Below are 23,109 nucleotides of genomic sequence, written 5' to 3'. Positions count from 1 at the left end.
GAATGGTGAACGTTTTGCTGTTTTGCAACCAAAACTCAAAGGAAGAGCACTACAATGTGTTTGGCAAACTTCACAATTTCCCCCTAGGTGGGGAAAGGGGTAGGAGATAAGACGCACACTCAGAAAGCCCTCACGTCTCAAAGAAAACATCACAACATTTCAATTAACCTGCACTTACATCCTCACTCTCTGAGACCGTCACTTATTAAGCCTGGCAATCTACAGATGTGAGATTCCTGGTTAGTTTCAGCTCAGAAACCAAAGATAACCGGTTGAAATACTTGAGATAAAAAGGTTCTCCTAGCAGATGACGAAGCACAAGTTTTTAATCAGGAATTCTCAAATGAGACATACTCAACACCCATCCCTACCCCCCCCCCCCCTCCCCAGGAAAAAAATGTGGTCAGGGGTTCAAAAGTTTTTCCCATTTGTCCTGGCTCTGCTTTGGCATTCAGACGAAGAGAGAGAGGAAGGCATTCCGGTTAGAGCGCCTAGGAAAGCTTGCTGATGAAAAGTTCTTCCTCCATATTAAAGTTGAGCGTTGTGCGTTATCTGCCGTGCGGAATGCCTTATTATCAGTGCTGGGGACGTGGCTGACAGATTGATGCTCTCGTTCCTATACCTGCCGACCCTCCTGCATGTGCTGCCCCGGGCCACAACCACTGCAGTGGACAGATACTGTTAGAGCCGCCTGCCATTTTATACTTAACCTCCTCAAAAGCTGCTGACAGATGGCAGGGCACCCAGGATCGCGGCACAGACGACTGTCATACCAGGGAGGGGTGTGTGTGTGTGTGTGTGTGTGTGTGTTGGGGGACGGTAAGGAGGATTTCAGACCAGCCCACATGCACTGAATATATCTAGGAATGAATGGGAAAAATGGTTCCATGTATATATATTCACATACACATTCATGCTGAATATCTATCTATATATATCTATATATATATATATATATATATATATATATATATATATATATATATATATATATATATATATATATCGGTATATATATATATATTCATGTTATGTGAATATATTTTTAACACTATATACAGAATATATAAACTGGACTGCATTTCATTGTATTTTAAACTTTAATTTGGTTGCTGTATATACCATATATGATATCACTTTAACCTGGGTTGGGGAGCTTTTGTGGTATTTTTTAAAATATAAAGTGCTGACATATATGCAATCTGCAGATAAAACAAGCATGTTTAATATACAGTATGCTTTATATAATGTCTTGTGTCAGACAAAAACAACACAAGTGATACGCCAGAGATTTATTACACAAAGCTGATGATTGAACAGAGTGCCCGCTCTCTCTCTTCTCTTCAGAAATCCTTGTACACAGGTACGGGCTGCCTCCACATAAATTCTACTCTAAAACACTTAATAATTATAGTCCTTCTTATCCAATTCAGTCTTCCTCTGTCTGGCTTGCAATACCTGCAGTTGCTTAATCCCCCAGCTCAAATTGATCATCTCACAGATAGTTGGAAAAACAAGTGCAATGGCCCTTGAGATGAAGAATGAGATCGGGCTTGGAAAAGTAGCAAGGTTTCGCGGGGTGAGTTTTCTTTATAAATCCAGACAGGATTTTTCAGTATCACCATTCATTCTGTTTTATTCTGATTTTCTTCAACAGCCCTTTCTCACAGTGGATGGCTTATTTTTCTACTTTTCAAATATATATATATATACATATACATATATATATATATATATATATATATATATATATATATATATATATATATATATATATATATTAGAAATAGATTTTGTACTTGCAGTTGTTGCAGTTCTTGCAGTTTTTTGGGCAAATCATGAACCAAATCTTGTTCATAGAGGACAATTAACTGTGTGTTTATTTTGGACATTTTGATGGTGTTATGGTGGGCGAAGCTGTAAGGAGCCATCTTATAACCCTATCGTGTCATTTGAGACAGTGGGAGAGAGAGACACACAAGCATTGGTCTGAATGATGGCCTCCCCATCAGGTGATCAGAAAGAAAAAGTAAAGAGAGAGAGAGAGAGAGAGAGAGAGAGAGAGAGAGAGGGGGAGGTAGAAAACTAGACGTGAGAACTAAGGGCTTGTCCTTCCACACCTCTATCTGCATGATCTGTCCCTGCATACCACGGTTGAGTTCACTTGTGGTCTGCACCTGCCCACGCTCCTTTCCACCGCAGTCTTATCTCACCGCCTTTCTCCCTCACGCCCCCAACGCATGCAGTGCAGGGCTACAGACCCAGCAAGCTTCCCCAACGCATGCAGTGCAGGGCTACAGACCCAGCAAGCTTCCCCAACGCATGCAGTGCAGGGCTACAGACCCAAGCTTCCCCACCGCATGCAGTACAGGGCTACAGACCCAGCAAGCTTCCCCAATGCATGCAGTGCAGGGCTACAGACCCAGCAAGCTTCCCCACAGACCTCAATGTGTTATAAAGTACCAGGAAAAAAAGAAAGAAAGAAAAACATTAACAAACATTAACAGAAAATTGCATTTTGACAAAATAATTGGATAACCCCCCGCCCCCCAGCTGGTAGAAAATAACTCAGCTACTGTATGTATGCATAGCAGTAGAGTGTTCTAAATGCCCATACATCTGCCTCTGATACAGAAGGGAAGCGTGCGGATCTTGAGGTGGAAGTTCCCTCCTGTGTGTCTAAGCTGAGGTGATCAGCAAGCGTGGAGGAGTGACGGAGGTGCAGAGCTGCACGGGGAAAGAGAGGGATCAGAGAGACCTGACTGACGGAGGTGCAGAGCTGTGTGGGGAAAGAGAGGGATCAGAGAGACCTGACTGACGGAGGTGCAGAGCTGTGTGGGGAAAGAGAGGGATCAGAGAGACCTGACTGACGGAGGTGCAGAGCTGTGTGGGGAAAGAGAAGGATCAGAGAGACCTGACTGACGCCACAGTGAAATACAGGAGTCAGGGAGGAGAAAAGGAGTACAGGAGTTAAGGAGGAGAGGAGGAATACAGGAGTCAGAGAGGAGAGGATAGGAGGAATACAGGAGTCAGAGAGGAGAGGAGAGGAGGAATATAGGAGTCAGGGAGGAGTAGAGGAAGACAGGAGTTAAGGAGCAGAGGAGGGGAGGAGTACAGGAGTTAAGGAGGAGAGGAGAGGAGGAATACAGGAGTCAGGGAGGAGAGGAGAGGAGGAATACAGGAGTCAGGGAGGAGAGGAGTGGAGGAATATACTGTAGGAGTCAGGGAGGAGAGGAGTGGAGGAATATACTGTAGGAGTCAGGGAGAGGAGAGGAGTGGAGGAATATAGGAGTCAGGGAGGAGAGGAGGAAGACAGGAGTTAAGGAGGGTAGGAGGAATACAGGAGTCAGTGAGGAGAGGAAGAATATAGGAGTCAGGGAGGAGAGGAGAAGAGGATAGGAGAGGAGGAATATGAGGAGTCAGGGAGGAGAGGAGAAGAGGATAGGAGAGGAGGAATATGAGGAGTTAGGGAGGAGAGACAGAATTTAACACATTTGAGACTTTTAAGAAAAAGAGGACAGAGATTGAAGAGTGAGAGAGAGAGGGAGAGAGAGAGAGAGAGAGAGATTGCTGAGACTGTGTGAGGAGCAGGTATGTGATTTTTGGAGCGATTTACAGTCAGGGAAGCAGCCGGGAGATCCACAGGCATTAAGAACAGAGAGAAGAGAAGCCCGACGCAGAGGAGAGCAGAGCGAGGGATCAGGGTGAGGATGAGAGAGAAGAGGAAGGAGTCTGTCAAGGAGAAGGAAAGAGAGGGGAATCTCAGAAGGAGAGGATTAGAATGAAGGGCGTCTCCTCCATTTGACAAGGTTAAACACCACTTTATGAGCATATACGCCACATTAGTGTGTTTGTGAGAGAAAATTGTTTCTAATAGCACACAAGTCGACATAATGCTTATGAAAGCACTGCTGTTTTTTTCTCCAGAATTAAATTAAATTACAGTAAAAAAAAAACACTTTTCTGAATGAAACAGAGCACTAGAAGTCTTGTCCAGTAACCTGAAGGAATCGAGCAAACTAGTGCTGGTTAGGATTTCCGTTTTCCAGGTGATTTGAAGGAATCCCCTTGGACAGCTGGAACATGTGAACATGTGCTAGGCCTACGTTTCGGGTTGATATGAATTCTAGCGTTCCAAGTAGCAGAGTATGGCCATAAAACCAGACCAGAAAGGTAGAGCTAATCATAGGGATCAAATTACATAGCCTGGTCCTGGTCCTGGTCCAGCTCCTCGGGTCAGAATCGCCAATGATTTTATTGCGAACCACAAAGAGAATCATTTTCAGTCATATTTAATAACAAGGACACGAACATGAGCCGGCTAAAGCTCGCCCAAACAACAGCCAGTTTGTCCTGTTTGGCTGTGCTGCCCCACTGAGTAATTATAATAATAAAAATAATAAAAATGATAATGATGATAATAATAATAATAGTTTGCTGTTGTTGCTGTATGAATATGAGTAGTTAAAAATACTTGCTAAAAATGATTAAATCCAAAGGCATCGTCCAGGCTTATCACTTTTTGATAAGCATGCCACAAACGGACACCGGATTCCAACAAAAAAAGAGAAAAAACCATCATATGACATATGACACTGACACTGTGACGTCAAACTTGGTTTTGTTGATGCCCCAAGTGTTCTAGGTGAGACTACTCCATTTGTAATGAACATGTTATGTAATGTTAACATACTGGTAGCTGTCATTGTACACCATGAACAAATGCCTCTTGTCTCATCAGAAATTAATAAATAATTTCGCTGAATCTCACTGTTGTAGGCTGTATATATCATATGTTAAAATAATTAACAGTCAATGCATTAATGAAATAAACCTTAAGTAAATAAAGGTACACAGGATACAATGTGTAGCCAATCTCTTTTCTATTCCCATGACACAACAACAAAAACTGAGGTAAATAGACTTGTTTCATTTTCCTTCTCTTTAAAGGACCCAACAATAATGTTATTCTTACAGTTTTGTCTTTTTGTATTGTGTACTTATTCATATTAAAAATCACAAATGTAATGATACAGTGATGTAATTATTTCCCATCATAATATTAATAATAAAAAAAAAATATTTAATAATCATGCACAATTTGTGTGTGTGTGTGTGTGGGGGGGGGGGGGTCGAGAGAGAGAGAGAGAGAGAGAGAGAGAGAGGTTGTGTTGTTAGCAGCAGGTGATATGTGTGAAATGTCCTGGCAGAGAGGAGAGAGGTGCGGCAGACAGCCTGGGCCTCCCTCTCTTCTCTCTCTCTCTCTCTCTCTCTCTCTCTCTCTCTCTCTCTCTCTCTCTCTCTCCTCATCACCCTCCTTGGTGTTCTTGCACTCTCGCCAGCTGATGTATTGCCTCCAGGCGATGTAATTTATTATGAAAGCTTCATGTAACTTCAGCTGCAAGATTAAATACCTTCAGCTCAATATATCAGTCACCCGTCAAGCACTGGGTCAATTTCCTTTTAACCCTTGTTTTGTGGTTCATAACCTTCTTATAAATGTGAGTCTGTCAATCACCTGTATAAAGGGCCAGACTTGCTGTCCTCTGCTATGTCTTAATCCAGATCTCCCTTTCCCTACAAAACCATGCTTTTACTGTAGAGGAAAATGCATAGCAAAATGGGTTAAAGGAGACCAGTATCCTTTCTTTGATATTATTAGTCTATGATATTATTAGCATATAATAGTGTAGTATTGTATTGAAAAAGTTTCCCGTGTTATGTAAGCAGAGATACTGTTAGGTAGATTAAAGTTGCTTTTATTTCCAGTACCTGAAGAGGGACACCACAATGGTTTCCCTGAAATGAAAGAAAGCGTCGGCTGTCTTGTTAGGAGAAAGAATGAAGCGGCATTATGAGAGGTGGCATAAATGAATCTAAAGATCTATTAGCTTTGTGTGTGTGTGTGTGTGTGTGTGTGTGTGTGTGTGTGTGTGTGCTTGTGTGCTTGTGTGTGTGTGTTTCTGACTGCTGCAGTGATATGATAAACAGATTTTGTTTTTGAGGACTAACGAATGGGATAGGTGAACATTCATCATGGGTGATTGGCTTTAATGAAATTGAGCCGTACTGATTGGCGCTAAATCATATCACTGTGTCATTTCTCTTTAGCACATGCAGGACAGAAGCCAGAGAGAGAGAGAGAGAGAGAGAGAGAGACCCCAGGTCTGTGGTCAGTGTAAGGGCAGTTAATTATAATTCATCATATTTATTGTACAGTGGACCTGTTCATTACCGCACACATTAAGTATAAGCACCTATCCATTCTTACCATAATAAAATGTTTCCAATAAGCCTAATGTCTGTATTGACATTATCCACTTAAATCTGCTTAGCCTGTGATCTGTATGAGGCATATGCTCTGTGTGTGTGTGTGTGTGTGTGTGTGTGTGTGTGTGTGTGTGTGTGAGCGTTCTGCTGGCATGTGTTTCTATTGTGATATTGTCTTTCAGAGTGACTAACGATGACTGGGGGAGCGAGGTGGTGTGTGTGTGTGTGTGTGTGTGTGTGTGTGTGACTTCTGACTGCCCCTACCCCCCTAGAGCCCCAGGGCCCATGGCTGCTAATCTCCATCAATAACCTTCATTATTCAGATGGGATGAATGGGCTGGTGTCAGCGTGAATTTATGTGTGTGTGTGTGTGTGTGTGTGTGTGTGTGTGTTTGTGTGTATATGTATGATAGTGTGTGTGTGCTTGGAAGGGTGTGTGTTATTCTGACCTGCTGTAAATATTGCCCCATGGGCCGCTGGCTCTTCCGTCTCGGCAGTAAATATCTAAATAGCCCCAGTGTCAAAGGAGACTTACTGAACAGCTGTCTCTGGAAGCCATCCGGCATCGATCTGGCCCTCTTCTGGTCCAAAGCTGGCGTGAGTGTGCCAGCCATTCTCTGTAGAAGAGGTAAATCCCCTCTGTAAATCACAGCCTTTTACCAATAGAACACGGCTTTCCTCACTTAACTTGACCCTGAGCTGACAGTGAATTAAAATATGGGACGCCTCTAATGTTCGTGGTAGCGACACTGCCAAATCTGAGTTGACTGTATTTGACTGTATTTGAGTTATACGTTAACACTACGTTAATACGTTAATACAGAAATACTATGTTGATATTCGGTCATATTTCGGTCACATTTTAGTAAGAGCTAACAATTATGCTCTTATTTTTTAATTTTCCAAAATTAAAAATGTGATATGTGACAATATGAAGCTTTAGTGTTTGTGCATGCGTAACTCTACGGACTCACATTTGGTAGTGACAGTTGCTAGTTGCTTTCATAGTTAGCAGACTCCAGTGTGTAAACTGTTGACTGTTCATGAGTACAAGAAAATGCAATACATGCAGTGTAAATTGTTGTGAATTGTGAGGAGAAAAAAAGGGTTTGAACAAAATATATCAAGTGAGATTTTTTGTTGTACTGAATGTCAACCAAATTAGTATTTATTAGAGCTGTCAAGTGATTACAAAAAATAAAAAATAATAATAATTACAGTACTTACATGTGATTAATTAATCTAAATTAATCACATCCATCCATTTTTGATATGAACGTATTTTTAAAAATATTTCAATTCAAAATTGGACAGATTAGTAAATCAATGAAAAGCCAAACCAACATTATAGACTATAGCAGTTTCAGGTATTTCTGACGACTCTATAGCTCCACCTAGAGTTGCGATAAAATATTTTACTTTGCTTTTGTCAATAGCCTAGCCTGGTCCTACCAGACTCTCGTACATTTCATAATGTATAGAGAGTCTGGGCACTTTCCATTGCCAACCGTTAACGTCCTTGAAGGCGAGTACTCTGTTGAAGTTTAAAACTATTGGATCTGCCCAGAGCCACTCTGGATCTGTCATAACCAATCGCTAACGTTTAGTCGTGACGTATGGCATGCTCAAACTAGCGCAAAAACCTCAATGTCATTGTTCTCAGCCACACCCTCTGCTCTCTGATTTGACAGGTAAAATTTGGCCTGAGAAAACCCACAAATATACCGAAATCCCAGACAACGTACTAAAATTGAGCGGAAATACGTAGGAGGGCGGAGCCAGGCTATAAATAGATGCACACAATGAAAATGCTTTTGTTTTGGAGGTGAAGGACTAACAACAGGCAAAAACTATCTCCAAAGAGCTATATCTACAGTACTGATAAGGTAATGTTTCATGATTCTCACAAGATGTTTTTTTAGCATAGTATGCAAATGACTGAAGTTTCCACTCACTGTTGACTTGTCCAGTACCCTAACACTGAGGTAATGCAGTCGATTTAGTAAGGGAGCTCGTCAGTTACAGTAGTTGGTCGGTCATAGGCCTATGTAGCCTAAACAATACATTTGCAAAGTTAACGTTGACAAGGCTGGCGGCTAGCGTTATTTATTATCATCAAGAAGTGTGCTAACTCATACCCTACATCCGGGTTGTTTTGCTTTGAGGTAATACTTAGACTCTTATGGTATGGAAATTACTTAGGCCTAGGCCTACTGCAGAAATTGGAGAGGACATGCTCTTGTCGGCCCCGGTCGTGGAGCGACTGGCAGGGGCACCTGCGCCGTATGCCGGTGACCTGGGTTCGATTTCCGCCCTGTGGTACTTTCTGGATCCCACCCCGACTCTCTATCTCCCATTCACTTCCTGTCATTCTTCACTGTCCTGTCATTGAAGGTAAACTATGCAGTATTGGCAATTTCCTTACTGTTTTCTCGGTTTTTGCTTTTTTTTTCGCTGGCTCGGTCATGACGAATGTCTGAGAAACTCCATCGCTACCCTTTTCTAGCCGGTGCCTGGCGTGTATGTGTATTTGAATGCAGTAAAGCAATTCGTTACACTCGACACTGAGGCCGTCGGCCCGCCGCCCCAAAGGTGCAAGGGTGGTTTTTCCGCCTACAGGCGCTAGGGGGAAGCGAGACGGCCACCATTCAACCCAAAAAAGGTAATATAACCATTCTAATGTCTCTGAAGCTGCTAAATGAAGGTAAATTAAGCTAAAAAACTTGCATATTAAGCTAAAAAACCTGCATAGTGTGCCTTTAAAGGCATAAAAAGGCCAAAAAAATATACTTAAAAAAAAAAAAAAAAAGAACATGCTCTTGTCAACAGTTCTATTTGGGCGTTTTTCTAAGTACCGGTAGGCTAAATGTTCCATTCACTGGACCAGGCTGCGCTTTATCGTCTGACTCCTTCAGTCACTGTAGCCAGAGCTGCACTTGGTCAAAGGTCACTACGAAATGTGATTAATTCAGCATTAATTTTTAAAATCCGTTATTCTTTCTGTTATTAATGAATCAAAATGAATACGTCATTTTGATAGCCCTAGTATTTTTTAATTAATTATTTTAATCAAAGTTTCTTCAAAGAAAAAAATTCAAAACCTGGACAGATTTGTGTGTCTGTTTGTATGTGCGCAGGGCAACCGAACCTGCCACCTGTATGTATGTGCATGTGTGTGTGTGTGTGTGTGTGTGTATGTGTGTGTGTGTGTGTGTGTGTGCGGACACCAGGTATGAAGAAAAAGTAGTTACGTAAAGGAGTGCAAAGGAGTGCAGAGGAGCGCATAGGTGGCAGTGTTTATGGAGTGAAGGTAGCTGCAGTAGGCGGGGCCTCCTCCTCCTTCTGGTCCGGGTTGTCGTGACGGCGCGGTGTCGGCGTGATGGAGTGTCTTCGGTGGCCCTGAGAAGAACGCGTTGGGCTGCTATTTCATCATCCCCCTGAGGCCGGCAGCCGGGAAAATAAGCACATCAGTTGTCATTATGACAGGATAAAAATGGAGCCGTCACATTTCAGAAACACAATGCAGGTCCCCTCGCCAGCTACACCCCCTCCGCGTACACACACACACACACACACACACACACACACACCTCTCGATGACTTATGGTGCCTTCTTTTTTCCTGTGCTCTCCACGCCCAGGCTATGAGTTAATATTATCTCCTCGGGATAATTATTTCAAGGTTCAATTACTGACCTGCAGTTATCAATGCGGGCCACCCCTTTCTACAGGGTTCGCTTTTGACATGGCCCCTTTTTTAAACACATTTATCTTAGTGGGGCCGGCACAGAGAATCTGCATGCTGGCAGTGATGAATCAGCCTGCTCTACTCCCCCCCCCTTCTCTTCTCTTCTTTTCTTCTCTTCACCTCTCTTCTTTTCTTCTACTCTGTCCATTCTTCTCATCTTCCCTTCCCTCCTCTTTTTACCTCCATTGCCTCTTCACTGCTCTTCCCTTTCTCTTTTCTCTCCTCTCTCTCCTCTCTCTTCCTCTCATCTCTGATCTCCTTTCCTCACCTTCCACTTCCTCTCTTTAGCTTTTTTACTCTTTTTATCTTTTTTACTCTTCATTTGATCTTTTTCTCCTTACTCTCCTCTCTTTCTCTATCCTTTCATGCCCTCTCTTCATCTTCCCCTGTTTTAGCCATCTTCTCTTTGCTAACTCTTTCCTTTTTCCTACACTCCCCTTCTCACTCTCTTTTCTCATCCCCTCCTCTCTCTTTCTCTCTCTCCCTCTCTCTCTCTCTCTCTCTCTCTCTCTCTCTCTCTCTCTCTCTCTCTCTCTGCTCTCCGGCTGGCCCCCACAAGTCTCTCTCAGTCTAATGCGCTGTGATCCATTACCCTGTGTTTTCTCCACCAATTTGTGTCCCCGCAGCAGTAGAATGAATGGGATGTGGTCGGGGAGGCGAATTTATCCTCTGAGATGTATGGCCCTCTGTGGCACCCCAGAGAGGGCCGAGGTGCGGGTGTGAATGACCCGTCATGGGAGACACTGGCCAGTGAGTATCCACCAGTTTGTTCGCCATTCTTCTTCTTGACCTGCAGAGCTCAATTAAACACATACATGTGTGTGTGTGTGTGTGTGTGTGTGTGTGTGTGTGTGTGTGTGTAGGTGGAGGGTAGGAGTGTTGCAAACCGCCAAAAGAATCAATGCATCAGTTTTTCATCTATTAATGAATGCATAAAATGTTTAATAGCAAATACTTTGGTGTAATAAACATAGAATAATGGAATAATTAATCAGTAATAATAATGTAATAAAACTAAGTATACATAATATTGGAATAGGAACAATTGTTTTTTTATAGAAACAGTGCTATAAAAACCTATATTTTGAAAATGAGTAAAAGATCACATTTTGGTTGAATTATTCTCTTGCTGTATGTATTCAATATGTTAAAGATACTTTTCAGAATGTATGATTTTACCATTCTTGATTCATGAGGAAATCGTTTTACTTTGACATTCTGGATTACTCTATCAGCAAAATACTGCTAATATTATTTTGAAAAAAAAATAAATAAATCAAAAGGAAATCTAACATCCACTTTTCTATTATTAAATATCCAGGCTAACAAAATGCTAATGTTTGTAAAATATCTTAATTTTAAGATTAAATATCAATTTATTGAAATTAAAATTCAATCATGCAAACTATGACACTGCTTCCTTTGCCACTGCTGTTTGCAACACACTGTTTGATATGCAGCATCAGTCCTGCACCATCACCAAACCATGCCAGCTAAACCAGGAGTCAAATGCCACGCTCGGATGATCAGAAATACTGTCCACAAAAAGTTCCTTCACAAACCTGCGAAAGCCGTGGAGGTATCATCATGCAAACACATTTCCTGTGATGTAGCATTATTCTCTTTGGTTGAATTAAACATAAAAGAATATATATGAATATTGCATTAGGCGGAGTCCATTACAGATCAATAAGGGAGTTAACCACTCCGTCCTGTTTCCCTGCTGCTGATTTTCTGTGAACATTTGATCCACAACATATTACCGCCATGCCCAGTTTCTCTGATATTTGCATAAAAATGGCTTAGTCCTGACAGCTAAGCAGTGTGTGTCTTTGGAATAAGCTGAAAGTGTAGACTCGGGGGGGATTCAAACGTCCAAACAGTCAAACAGGAACCCTCTGATACCGGGGTTTAATCATTGATGCACACACTGATGTCACCTTCAAACAAATCATATAGCTATTTTATGAGACATGTGTTAAAATGGTGTACACTTTCAATAATTATTCCATTAATACATACACATTTCCATGCAAATCTCCCCCAAAACAGACACATTAGGACTAGAGGATTCAATTTATGCCTTATGAAACACATGTTGGGGAGGAATCTGTACACTAATTATTTTGAGGGACGTCAGGTCTCTCACTCACTCAACCAGACTGGATATTACATTTGCTTAAAACTCAATCATGCAAAATTGAGGATTGGATTTGTGTGAATTTTAATAATGATAAGTCGGCGCTATCGCTGCATCTTGGGAATGCTAATCGAGCCTTTTCAGCCAGCAGGCTGAAGATACTGTCATCTCAGCTCCAGCCTCTTATTCTGCAATAATGCATTTACATTCTAATGGTTTTATTAAAGCTTCCATTGCCTGTCAAGCAACTGGAGACACACACACACACACACACACACACACACACACACACACACACACACACACACACAGACACACACACACACACACACACACACACACACACACACACACACACTTAAAAGAGCAAACAGTCACAGCTGCACTTATGCACATGCCTATTTGCACACCCACAAACTCACACACCTCTGACTCCCACACAGTTCTGTATAGAGGGAACACCCACACACGCACACACAGAGAGAGAGAGAGAGAGAGAGAACCCTCCTCAGCTCTGCCACACACATCCCCTGAAATGGTGGGCTAAATTGTCTGAGCTATCAGTTCCTGGTCCTTTTATCATGGTGGGCCCAGCGTGGAGAGTGGGCCCAACACAATGAGCCTGGTCCTGCCGCAGGAGCTGCTATTTAATCATGTCCCTGCCGCCGCCATTGTTCTGCTTACAGTGCATAAATAAGCACTTCAAATAAGCCCCACTGCCAGCGACAATGAAGCAAAGGATCTGTCTTATTTATTCCTCTCGCCTCCCCAGCGATCCTCTGTTTCTTTTTTCTCTTTTTGTTTCTCCCCCCCCCCCCCCCCCCCCCGTCATCTCCTTGCAATTTTTTTTCTCAGTCAGTTACTCCTGAGCTCTTAATTTTTTCCCTGACAATGTTCTCTTTTTTTTATTATTGATTTATTTCTGTGTACTTTGACAAACACCACCTAGACATCATCATTGAACTGAAGGCCTGATCTCAGCCTGATGTGAAGCAGTAATTTGATTCTTGTTTAGTTCAAAATGCCAGCTAAGTTAGCATGCTGTTGGTCCCAGCGGTGACTGCAGATTTTTAGGGTAATAGGCTCAACTATGCAGCCTAAGTTTGCTTAATTATGTCATAATTACATTGTCACGGTTCACTGTGTGTGTATGTGTGTGTGTCTACATATCCCTGTGTGTATCTGTGTTTGAAACTATATAGCACTGCCATGCTTCACACAGTAGATATAATCTCTAGAATCCTTGAAATTAGCTCACCATGAAAGCGAGCGAACAATGGCTCAGTATTCAGAGATGGTATAATTACCTTCTGTTGCCATAATTACCTCATGAGCTGTTTTTGTGTCTGTACGGTTGATCTTGTTAGAGAGAACACCAAGGGGAGGCTAAGGTGTGCCACTGCACACACACACACATAAACACACACACACACAGGCTTACACACACACACACACACACACACACATAGATACACACAGGCTTACACACACACACACACACACAGTCACACAGTCACACACACACACAAACACACACACATTAAACTAAGCACATAATGTGTGAATGTAATGTAATGAAACTGGAAAAGAAAGTAAATGTCTTGGAAAACCAAGAAAATAAAGAATAATTTTGGCATCATGATATCATCATCAACCTGAGAGGTGGGCTGCATTAGCTAAGAAGACACTTTAAGATGGACAAAGCTGTGTACAAAATTCCTGAAGTATAAAAAGCAGAATGTGATGCATGTTGCTACGTAATTCAGCAAACTGTAATATCACTTTCAAAAGAAGAGAGTGAATCTGAAAATGTCAAAATTCAAAATTCATTCAACTGTGGTGTCAGTGTGGCCCAGTTTTTGAGTGAATGGATGTCAACATTCACTTGTGCAAGAGTGGTCATATCTGCGCATCTCCCTGGGATGAGATGAGATTAGATGTGGTAGAGCTAGTTTTACAGTCAGAGTGTGTGTGTGTGTGTGTGTGTGTGTGTGTGTGTGTGTGTGTGTGTGTGTGAGAGAGAGAGCTAGTGTTACAGTCAGAGTAGCACCTTTTTCCTAATCTCTCACACGCAAACAGCAAAAACACTCCACTCAGATTCGCCCAGTTTAGTTCTGAATGTCATAGCGATATCAACATTATCTGTGGTGTCATCTGAACAAATTTAACAAAGGCCAGGGTGTCTTCCCTGGACAAGCCTCTCGTGTAATACCACCTCTGACCCTAGGCGGCCTCACGGCATTGTCTCGGGGCTTTTAACACCGGGGTCTTTGAACTGTTGGACGCCGGGTCCCCGAGCAACGTGGTCATGTATCAACGCGAGATGGAAACCCCCTGACGGAGACAGTGACTAATTGGGAGGTGAATGCCTCGGCCGTGAGACTGTAGTTAAGGCCCTCTGAAATATAATAAATGGGGAGCTGGACTCAAAAGCCAGGAAACATCCTTTTTTTTCGGCTTTCATCTGAAAAGAGAGGGGGAGAGAGAGTAAGCGAGAGAGAGAGAGAGAGAGAGGGGGAGAGAGAGAGAGAGAGAGGGCCAGGGAGAAAAGGTGCGGTATTGAGGTGGTGAGCAGTAGAGCCATCCTTCTTCTGTAGAGCGTTTAAATAGCTGCCATTGTCCCTCTATTGTGTCTGTTATTGCTGTTGTCCTCTTTCTTTCTCGCCAGACTCTATTTGGTGTATATGATTACGGCAAAGAGCTCCTTTTTACCTCCAGGCAAAACATCAAACCGGGGGACAATATCTGCTTCACAAAAGACCTTCAAACTCCATTGTGTATTTTTAAACTCGCAGAGGGTATCACGCTTCCCACTGCCACCGAACACACAAGCTTTGTGTCTGTAAAGTCACCTTGGGCTGACACCAGTATTCTGCTCCAACCGAACCTCAGCAGTGGCCAAGAGTGCTGGAGTAAGATGTACAGATTAACATTTGAGGTCAGCACCTTATCCCTTGTGTTTAATACATCATATGCATGTACCCCAAAACTGTAATGAATGTCATCTTTAGCTAATGTGAAATAGACGGCAGGACGGTTGTAACACCGGATTAATATATATTCATTATGAAAGAAGATTTGCTTGTTGTAACATAGCTCTCATCATAACACCAGATGTGTTACTATATTGAAATATAATATGTTATGCCATTGTGTTATGAGCCACTGTTATTTCTTTACAACAGTGTAATAACATTTTTACATTTGTAATTGCAAACAATTTATTGATTTTTTTTTTTCATTTCACATCTAGGAGATCAGGATGAAGATAAGTGATGGCATCATCAACCTCAAACAAGAAGAGAAGACCAACAGGAAGTCGATCACCAACCTAAAGGTGACTCTTCCGGCCCATAGTAACAGACTTGCACCGGCTATCTAGGAAACCATTATCTCATGACTCATGCACCTGTGGGAAGTGCACCTGTGGGAACCTGCCTTTTCCCCTAGTAAAAAGCAAGAGGAATGCTTACATAGAGGAGGCATGCACCCCTCTTCGCTCTCGCTCATGTTGAGTGTTCCCCATGAGGTGGGGCGTTTTAATGAACTCTACCCAGCAGGGGCTGTGAGGGCGTGTGGCTTTATTTGGGTGAGAATTTATTGGGACTGCGGCGTCGTGTTGCTCTTTTACACTCTGGCAGGAGTTCATTAGACTCTGCTGTGCTTCTCTTACGAAGGCCCAGACCCTAAAACATCAGCTCAGGGCCTCAGCGAGAGGTTTCGGTCCATTCATGGGTGATCACAGGCCAGGAGAGCCTGTCCCACTGTTGACGCTGGCATGATCTGTTTTTAGAGTAGGCCCTAATTTAGTGTAAGGGCTTTTAGTGACATTTATCAAGGTCAATAAATGACTCTTGAGTAATGCATTTTACACACTGCTTTACAACACGGTCGATTAAAACTCCTCATTGTAAAGCATTGTATTCCACCATTGTATATTGCCCATAACCCACAGTTTCCCCCACTGCAGCCAAGCCACATTCTAATATTGTTGAATGAATTCTAACTGTTTCATTACCACGGGCCTGATCCAGTATTTAGCTTGGGCTACTTCATTGTGTTTATTTAGTTTTGAACTGACAAGTCAGAGGTAAAATGCAATGGAATGAAGTGTGTTGAAGTGTACCGAAAAACCTGACAACGTAATGAAAACTGTTCCTACAGCGTTGTAATTTTTTATATATGTGTGTGTGTGTGTGTGTGTGTGTGTGTGTGTGTGTGTGTGTGATAGGGAAAAAAGTCAACCCTTTTCCATCTCTCCTATGTTAACCTCAGTCACTTTATGTGTCGAATTATCTTCTACTTATCATTGGGTTCGATGTTTCTTTGTTCAATGCAAAACCACAAGCTTGGCTGCTCACGGTGAAGCAAAATTCATGCTTTATCACTAAACTAATAAAATAAGTAATATATTTCTGACAGAAATGATGTCTTCGTTTTTTAATTTCTTTCAGATTTGTGTTGACATGCTGACACAACGCTGCGGTATTGAAACAGTCAAGCCTGATAAATCTCACTTTTTATATATATATATATATATATATATAAAAAGTGAGATTTATCATATATATATATATATATATATATAAGACATCGCACCTTTTCTTTTTAAAACGAATACTGTACGTTTATGAGTAAATTTACATTCATCGCATCATAACTCTATACCTGTCACCTTCACTCATTGGCTTATCCACCATGTGCTCATTTCCTGTTTATCTGATCTAAGACGTGATGTCTTCCCCCAACTTGACACAATGGCGCTGATAAATTTCGGGCAAATTTACTCCTTTTGGTGACAGACAGCAATTGGAGGGAAATTAAGTTGTACCGCCCCATCGTAATACACACGCCGCAAATAATGTAACCGGCATAATCACAGGCTCTGTCCGCAGGAATGACGGTTTCGCTCACATTCAATTTCACAGGTATCCTTTGATATGGTAATGCTAATTCACGTTGTCCCACGGGCGCGGTCGCCTGGAAGAGGAAATGACTCGAGTAACAGTGTGTCAGTCAGTCAGTCGCTCTCTCTCTCACTCTCTCTTCATTATCCGCTTATCGCTCCGGTGGAGGATTCCCTCAGCACAAACACGCACCTAATTACTAATCAACCTGCTCCCAAACAGCTCACAGCGCTTCTTCTAGATTGTGCTTCTGAATGATTACATATTATTGTAATACCACCCCCCCTCACCCTCCACCCCGACGATAAAAATGAATTTGTGTACTTATGCATTTGGTAGGTATGACTAGCAAGAACACATGCTTTTGTGGAGAGGTTGAGTAAAATAAAATAAACAAATAAATGTGATTATAAAAGCATCAACCTGAAAGCTACAGAGATAAATAATGATGTTCCCAAATCCAGTTTATGCTATCTGTATCCATTTAACTCCCCAAACCATTTCAAAGCAGCTAATGTGTGCTCCTAGCTCTTGGTGGAGTCAGAAGGCCTGTAAGGTCTTGAAGTAATAGATCACTATTACATTAACTGTCTGTTGTCATAATTGAGTTATTTTACCAATTCCAAACGAGTAAAAAGAAATCTGTTGCCCATGTGGACCATGTTGGACATGTTTACTTTACAGTCTTACTGTATGTTTGAAGCAAAGGTAGATATTCAGGTTTAGTGGTGCTTGCATTTTGGACAGAATGGATGGTTACCGCACAAGCTGTTGAAATAAACTGTACTCATGTGCTGACAGTTGATTGTTGAAATAGGCCTATGAATTCAAATCCTGTACCAAACGGCAAAAATAGGATCAACTGAATAATGCAAGTCACTCTGAGAGGTGAAAAACTCACATTTCAGCTATATCTATCAGTTTGTGAAACACGTGCTAAAATAATGAAGTTATAATTATGAAATTCTAAAGCTATCAAAATGGTTTGCATTCCAGATGCATGCCGTTGTTCTTGGGGCCAGCAAAGCTACCTGCTGTGTTGCGACATGTCTCAATCTAATTAAATGGAGCTAGGACTCAACAGCAGGGACGTCATTCAGTGATAACCAATTACCCAACCTTCTTTTGTACAGGACCACGGCCTAATTATGCTTGCTGGATGGCTGTTTTGTGAGATATATCCATGTCTATCAAGTCTATTGAGCTCAGACAAAAAGCAAGGGCTCTCTTTGGCAAAAGCTTCCTATGTGTGCTTCACAGAAACATGATAAATTATTTGTACTGGTCAAATAATTGATACTCAACAACTTGAATATATTCCTTTTTCTGAATTCAATCATTCTACACCCTTACCAACATTCATTCAGGTTTCAAAATTGTTCCAATTGATTATTTATAAGTTATGTTTCTTTTTATTGTTATTATTAAATGAATTCTCATCGGTTGATTCTGTCTAACTTTGGTAAAGACGAGCTATATTTAGGTTATGCACTTCTCTGGATGCATGGTCTACATCCAGACATAATTTCCATCTCAGTTATTCCTGCTATATTCCCAGTTTCTACAGCCATGTCTGGTGTTGTTTTTACCAAACACTATGACACCAGCTACGTTTGAGCTCAGCTCTGTATAGCAAGCACACACTGTATTTTTGGATGTCTTCTTTTAGTGCCTGCTTTTGCAACACAAAGATAAGATTCATGTTGGGCCTGGGAAAAGAAAAGTACAAAAGAGGGTTATTTCTGCACATCACAATTCCCTCGTACATTATTTAAGCAGCTTGCATCTATCACACGCATTAAGATAATGGAGGGCTTGTGAAAGTTTCAGGAGCATTAACATTTGATACATAAAATCAGAGCAGAAGAAAGAACTAAAAGCACTCTTTTGAGTAAGAAAAGTACATATCTTTTCAATTATCTATTTCTATTTGTCAAGGACCAGTCTAGGGAGATTTTGGTGTGGGGCTAACCTGCTACCGGCCGATTTCTTCCCAGGGCGTGTGGGCATGCGGGGTCAGGGCATATTCACACATCACACATTGTGGAATTACCATCACGGTTCCAGTAAAATATATCAATAAAGGGACAAAACCCACATAACTGTGGATGAACCCACGAGTTTTAGCTTGTCCCGATGACATGTCCAATGTCAGTATTTGTGTATAAACAGTGTTGGTGCGGCACAGCTGATGCAATGAACAGACTTGCTGTATGTGATTACTTTGATCTGATAGGGTCAGAACAGTGGCCCTGCCATAAGCTAACTAACAACAACCTCTTAAGAATTTTGGTGATTTTCACATATAAAAAACGAAAACAATCGGTTCTACCTAGCTCAAGTTGCTGCAGCCAATGGCTAGAGGTGCCAAGCAGCTACAGTGCTACACTCTAGAGGGATATTCATGAGCCCCCATGGTCATGCCCCCAGAGTGTAGCAATGTACATGCTTGGCAGCTCTAGCCATTGGCTGCAGCAACTCGAGCTAGGTAGAACCGTTTTTTTTTTTGGGGGGGGGGGGGGGGGGGGACTGCACCGAAAGTACTTCGAGAAACAGAGATCGATGTGAAAAATCGACAGAATTTTTAAGAAAGAGAAGTAAAAGACATGCAGTGAAAATGTCTGTCCCTTTTCAATATATAAATCAAATGTTATCATTTGCAAATAAAGATTAACTCACTGTGTGTGGTCGCTTTAACTCTATTTCAGTCAAGATCAATCAATCCCCATGGTGCTTTAAACCAGATGTGTGGAGCAGAGTGTGTTAAAGTGGAAGGACAAGGTAAACACAGAGAGAAAGAGGGAGCTGAACCACAGCACTAACAGCTTATGAAGGTTTCTGTTTTCTGTGAAAAGAGAGAGAGTAAGACAGAGTGTCCAACAGAGGCCATATTCCCTGAGGCCCAGGGTCTGACTCTGCACTAGCCCTTTCTTGTCTGTGTGCATGGTCAAACTGCTGCAAGTAGCAAAAAAAAAAAAAAAAAAGATAGGAAAGGGCAAAAATGAAAATCATCCACATTAACACAAAGTGTTAACTACCGTCTGGAGCAGAGTATGTTTGTGGAACAGAAACATTGTGACTTTTATTTTAAAGGGGAAAAAATTGTGGAAAAAAACAGGAATGTTGAATATTGATCTGCCGTTGCTTCATTACCTGGTAACTGACATCTTAGATTGATGTGTTCTTAAACCGTGCCCTGGTTGGAGCTACCCAGGGAATCGCGGTATTGACTTTGGCTGTTTGTGCTTCACAGCCTCTGGAGGCTTCCGGTTGCTTTTAATGGGGTCCATCCATTCAGCTTTCCTTTCATAATTATTGTTTTAGCGCTCTCTGGAGCCATGGACGCCTCGGGGGGGCTGCCGCAGTGTGCCATGTGGGAATACTGTGCTCTAGGTAGTAAGTAGCAGCGCTCACTTTTTTCCCTCCTTTTCTCAACTCTCTTTTTTCAATCACACCGCTGATAATTTGTTAAAGTTTGACAAGCTCTCTTTTTTTGTGAGCGTTTCTCTTTTTTTATTATGTGTGTGTGTGTGTGTGTGTGTGTGTGTGTGTCGTCGAAACCAAAGCGTGATGACTTGAGAAACAGAGACAGCAGCCTCGGAGGAGGGAGATAAACTCAGTCCCCTCGATAAAGGAGCGCAGTTAGCTGGAGTGGTGACCGGGGTGGGGAGCGACATGCGCCCTTCGCGCTGGATTAGCATGCCGTAATTGAAAGCCTGCGTTTGGTGCAGGCCACGGACAGGAGAGGCGCCATTGATTTTCATACTCTTGATGGGGGATTCCTGTTGTTGCTTTTAATGGAGTCTTTGATGTCTTTCAATGTTTGATGTCTCTCTCTTCTTGCCCAACCCTCCCCCCCCCCCTCGTTGTACCAGACTGCCATCGGAAGCTGATGTTCTAAGTAAAAGCATAACCCTGTAGACCTTCAGTTCACCTTGCTGGCTGCAGGAAGCTGATTGCTTACCGGCTTAAGTGGTGTCTGTAAGCATAGCCAGAGACAGATAGAGAGAGAGAGAGAGATTGAGATTAAGAGAGAGAGAGAGAGAGAGAGAGAGAGAGAGAGAGAGAGATGCATAAGTGATTCCTCAGATGATGAAAAGGAATGCATATGTTAAGTGCATTGATCATAGTTCAGTTCCCCTTAGCCAGCCTGTCCCAGCGGTATCAATACATTGGAAACATCATTTGTATCAGCAGTTGTTTCTTTAATTAAGATCTCCCCTGAATCGCTGTCATTGATTCAAGCCATTACCTTATTGACATGGCTAATGCTGATCCCAGGCTTCTCCACAGCTGAGCAGGCCAGGACGGGGCCACCATAGCGTGAAAGTGAGCCATGAGGCCAATACTGTAGCACATGACCATGTCTGCCTTTAAGATTTCCTACCTCTGACAGACTGGGAATGAACAAGTACTGCAAATATAAGTGAATGTGTTTATGTAAACAAATAATTACTTAAAGGTGCACTATGAGTTCCTGCATGACGTCACTTCTGTTGACGTTCCAAGAAAATACCAAACAAAACAGAGGAAGCTCGCCCATTCCCCCCATATTTCCATAACTGTAATGAAATGGAAAGTGGATTTGTGCTATGCTAATGTCACTAAGATGGCTGAGCTGACTCCAACCGTTCGTTCAGTGAGTAAATTTATATTCTAACCCTAACCCTAACCCTAACTCTAACTCTAACCCTAAACCTAATCCTAATTTGTTATGACAAAAACCGAATGTCACTTAATAACACAAGCGTTATGTCATAAACGTTTATGACTTGTTTATGACACATTCATGACAGTGTCATGTCACTCTTATGTCGATACTGTCAAGTAAAGTGTAACCGAAAATTCTTATATTAGTTATACAAAAAAAAAACACTTCTTGTAGAATTTATCCTTCCTGCGATCGAAAGTGCTAGCTAGCTAGGACCTATAGACCTAGAAGAAGCTAGGAAGTAACTACAAACTATTACACGGAAAAAAGGCTATGGCTCACATAATTTCTTGTTTCGCCTCGTATAGGGCTGCAACCTCGTGGAGCACTAACCCTCCACTAACCCCCCAACCATCTTGTCAGTTGTGTGTCCCTAGTGCCCCTAGTGTTTGTTTGACGAATTACGGCCCCTGTGTTGTCTCTCGAGAGCGGGCTTTTTCACAGTGTATTCAGGGGGCAGGCAGCTAGCGGATCAAGCAGAGATGCCTACGATGAAATCGCACTGAAATCATGCAGGAACTCATAGTACACCTTTAAATACTGACTACTGTTACTGCGTAAAAAAAAACACACATGCTTAACACTTACTATTTCTGATTTCTGTCCCCTGTGACTATTAATAATTTGAGTTTACAGTGGGAATTTGAATAATAACTGGATTTCTTTCCTGACTAAATGTGTATGGAATATCTGCTCTATTCTTTTGTCATATATTCATGGTATGAACCATATAAAAATATAGAATAATTTTAACATGTGAGTGTTACAAGTAATGATGATATTCTAATAAGGCATTACTAATCATTTCATAGGTTGATGTCAGTGTTCCAATGGAAATCCTAGCTCTTTTAAAGGTGACAGAAATAACCTTTCTCAAGGGCTCTGTTATCAGCCTGGCCACATGGTCCACTCCCTGTAGAACTGCTGAAGGTGAAGAGGACCCAGTGGATTTCAGCACTGTACCACACACACACACACACACACACACACACACACACACACACACACACACAAGCACACACACACACACACAAGCACACACACACACACACACACACACACACACACAAGCACACACACACACAAGCACAGACTAAACTCACACATACACTCACTCATGTAGAGACTCTCTCTCTCCCTCTCTCTCTCTCTCTCTCTCTCTCACACACACACACACACACACACTGGTCAATGTCAGCTCCCAAAGCTCTGACCAATGATAGAGTCCTATCGATGGAGTAGCGCTCCAGGGAGCACTGATCATCCTCTCCGAACACAGTTATTCATCACACACACACACACACACACACACAGACAGATCACATACTGACCCT

At 42.1% G+C, this 23,109-nt stretch overlaps 1 long non-coding RNA gene across 1 annotated transcript; it reads right to left on the bottom strand.

Moving 5' to 3' along the window:
- Positions 1-20,955: 20,955 nt before the first annotated feature.
- On the bottom strand, positions 20,956-22,762 carry LOC121719956. Its single transcript, XR_006034415.1, has 3 exons — positions 22,644-22,762; positions 21,317-21,461; positions 20,956-21,043 (listed from the first exon to the last, which is right to left on the bottom strand). It is a non-coding gene; the product is annotated as an uncharacterized LOC121719956 (long non-coding RNA).
- Positions 22,763-23,109: the final 347 nt, after the last annotated feature.

The sequence above is a fragment of the Alosa sapidissima genome, chromosome 10, assembly GCF_018492685.1.
Source record: "Alosa sapidissima isolate fAloSap1 chromosome 10, fAloSap1.pri, whole genome shotgun sequence".
NCBI lineage: Eukaryota > Metazoa > Chordata > Actinopteri > Clupeiformes > Clupeidae > Alosa > Alosa sapidissima.
Note: the sequence above shows the minus strand (reverse complement) of the source record. Positions and strands in the feature narration are given on the sequence as shown.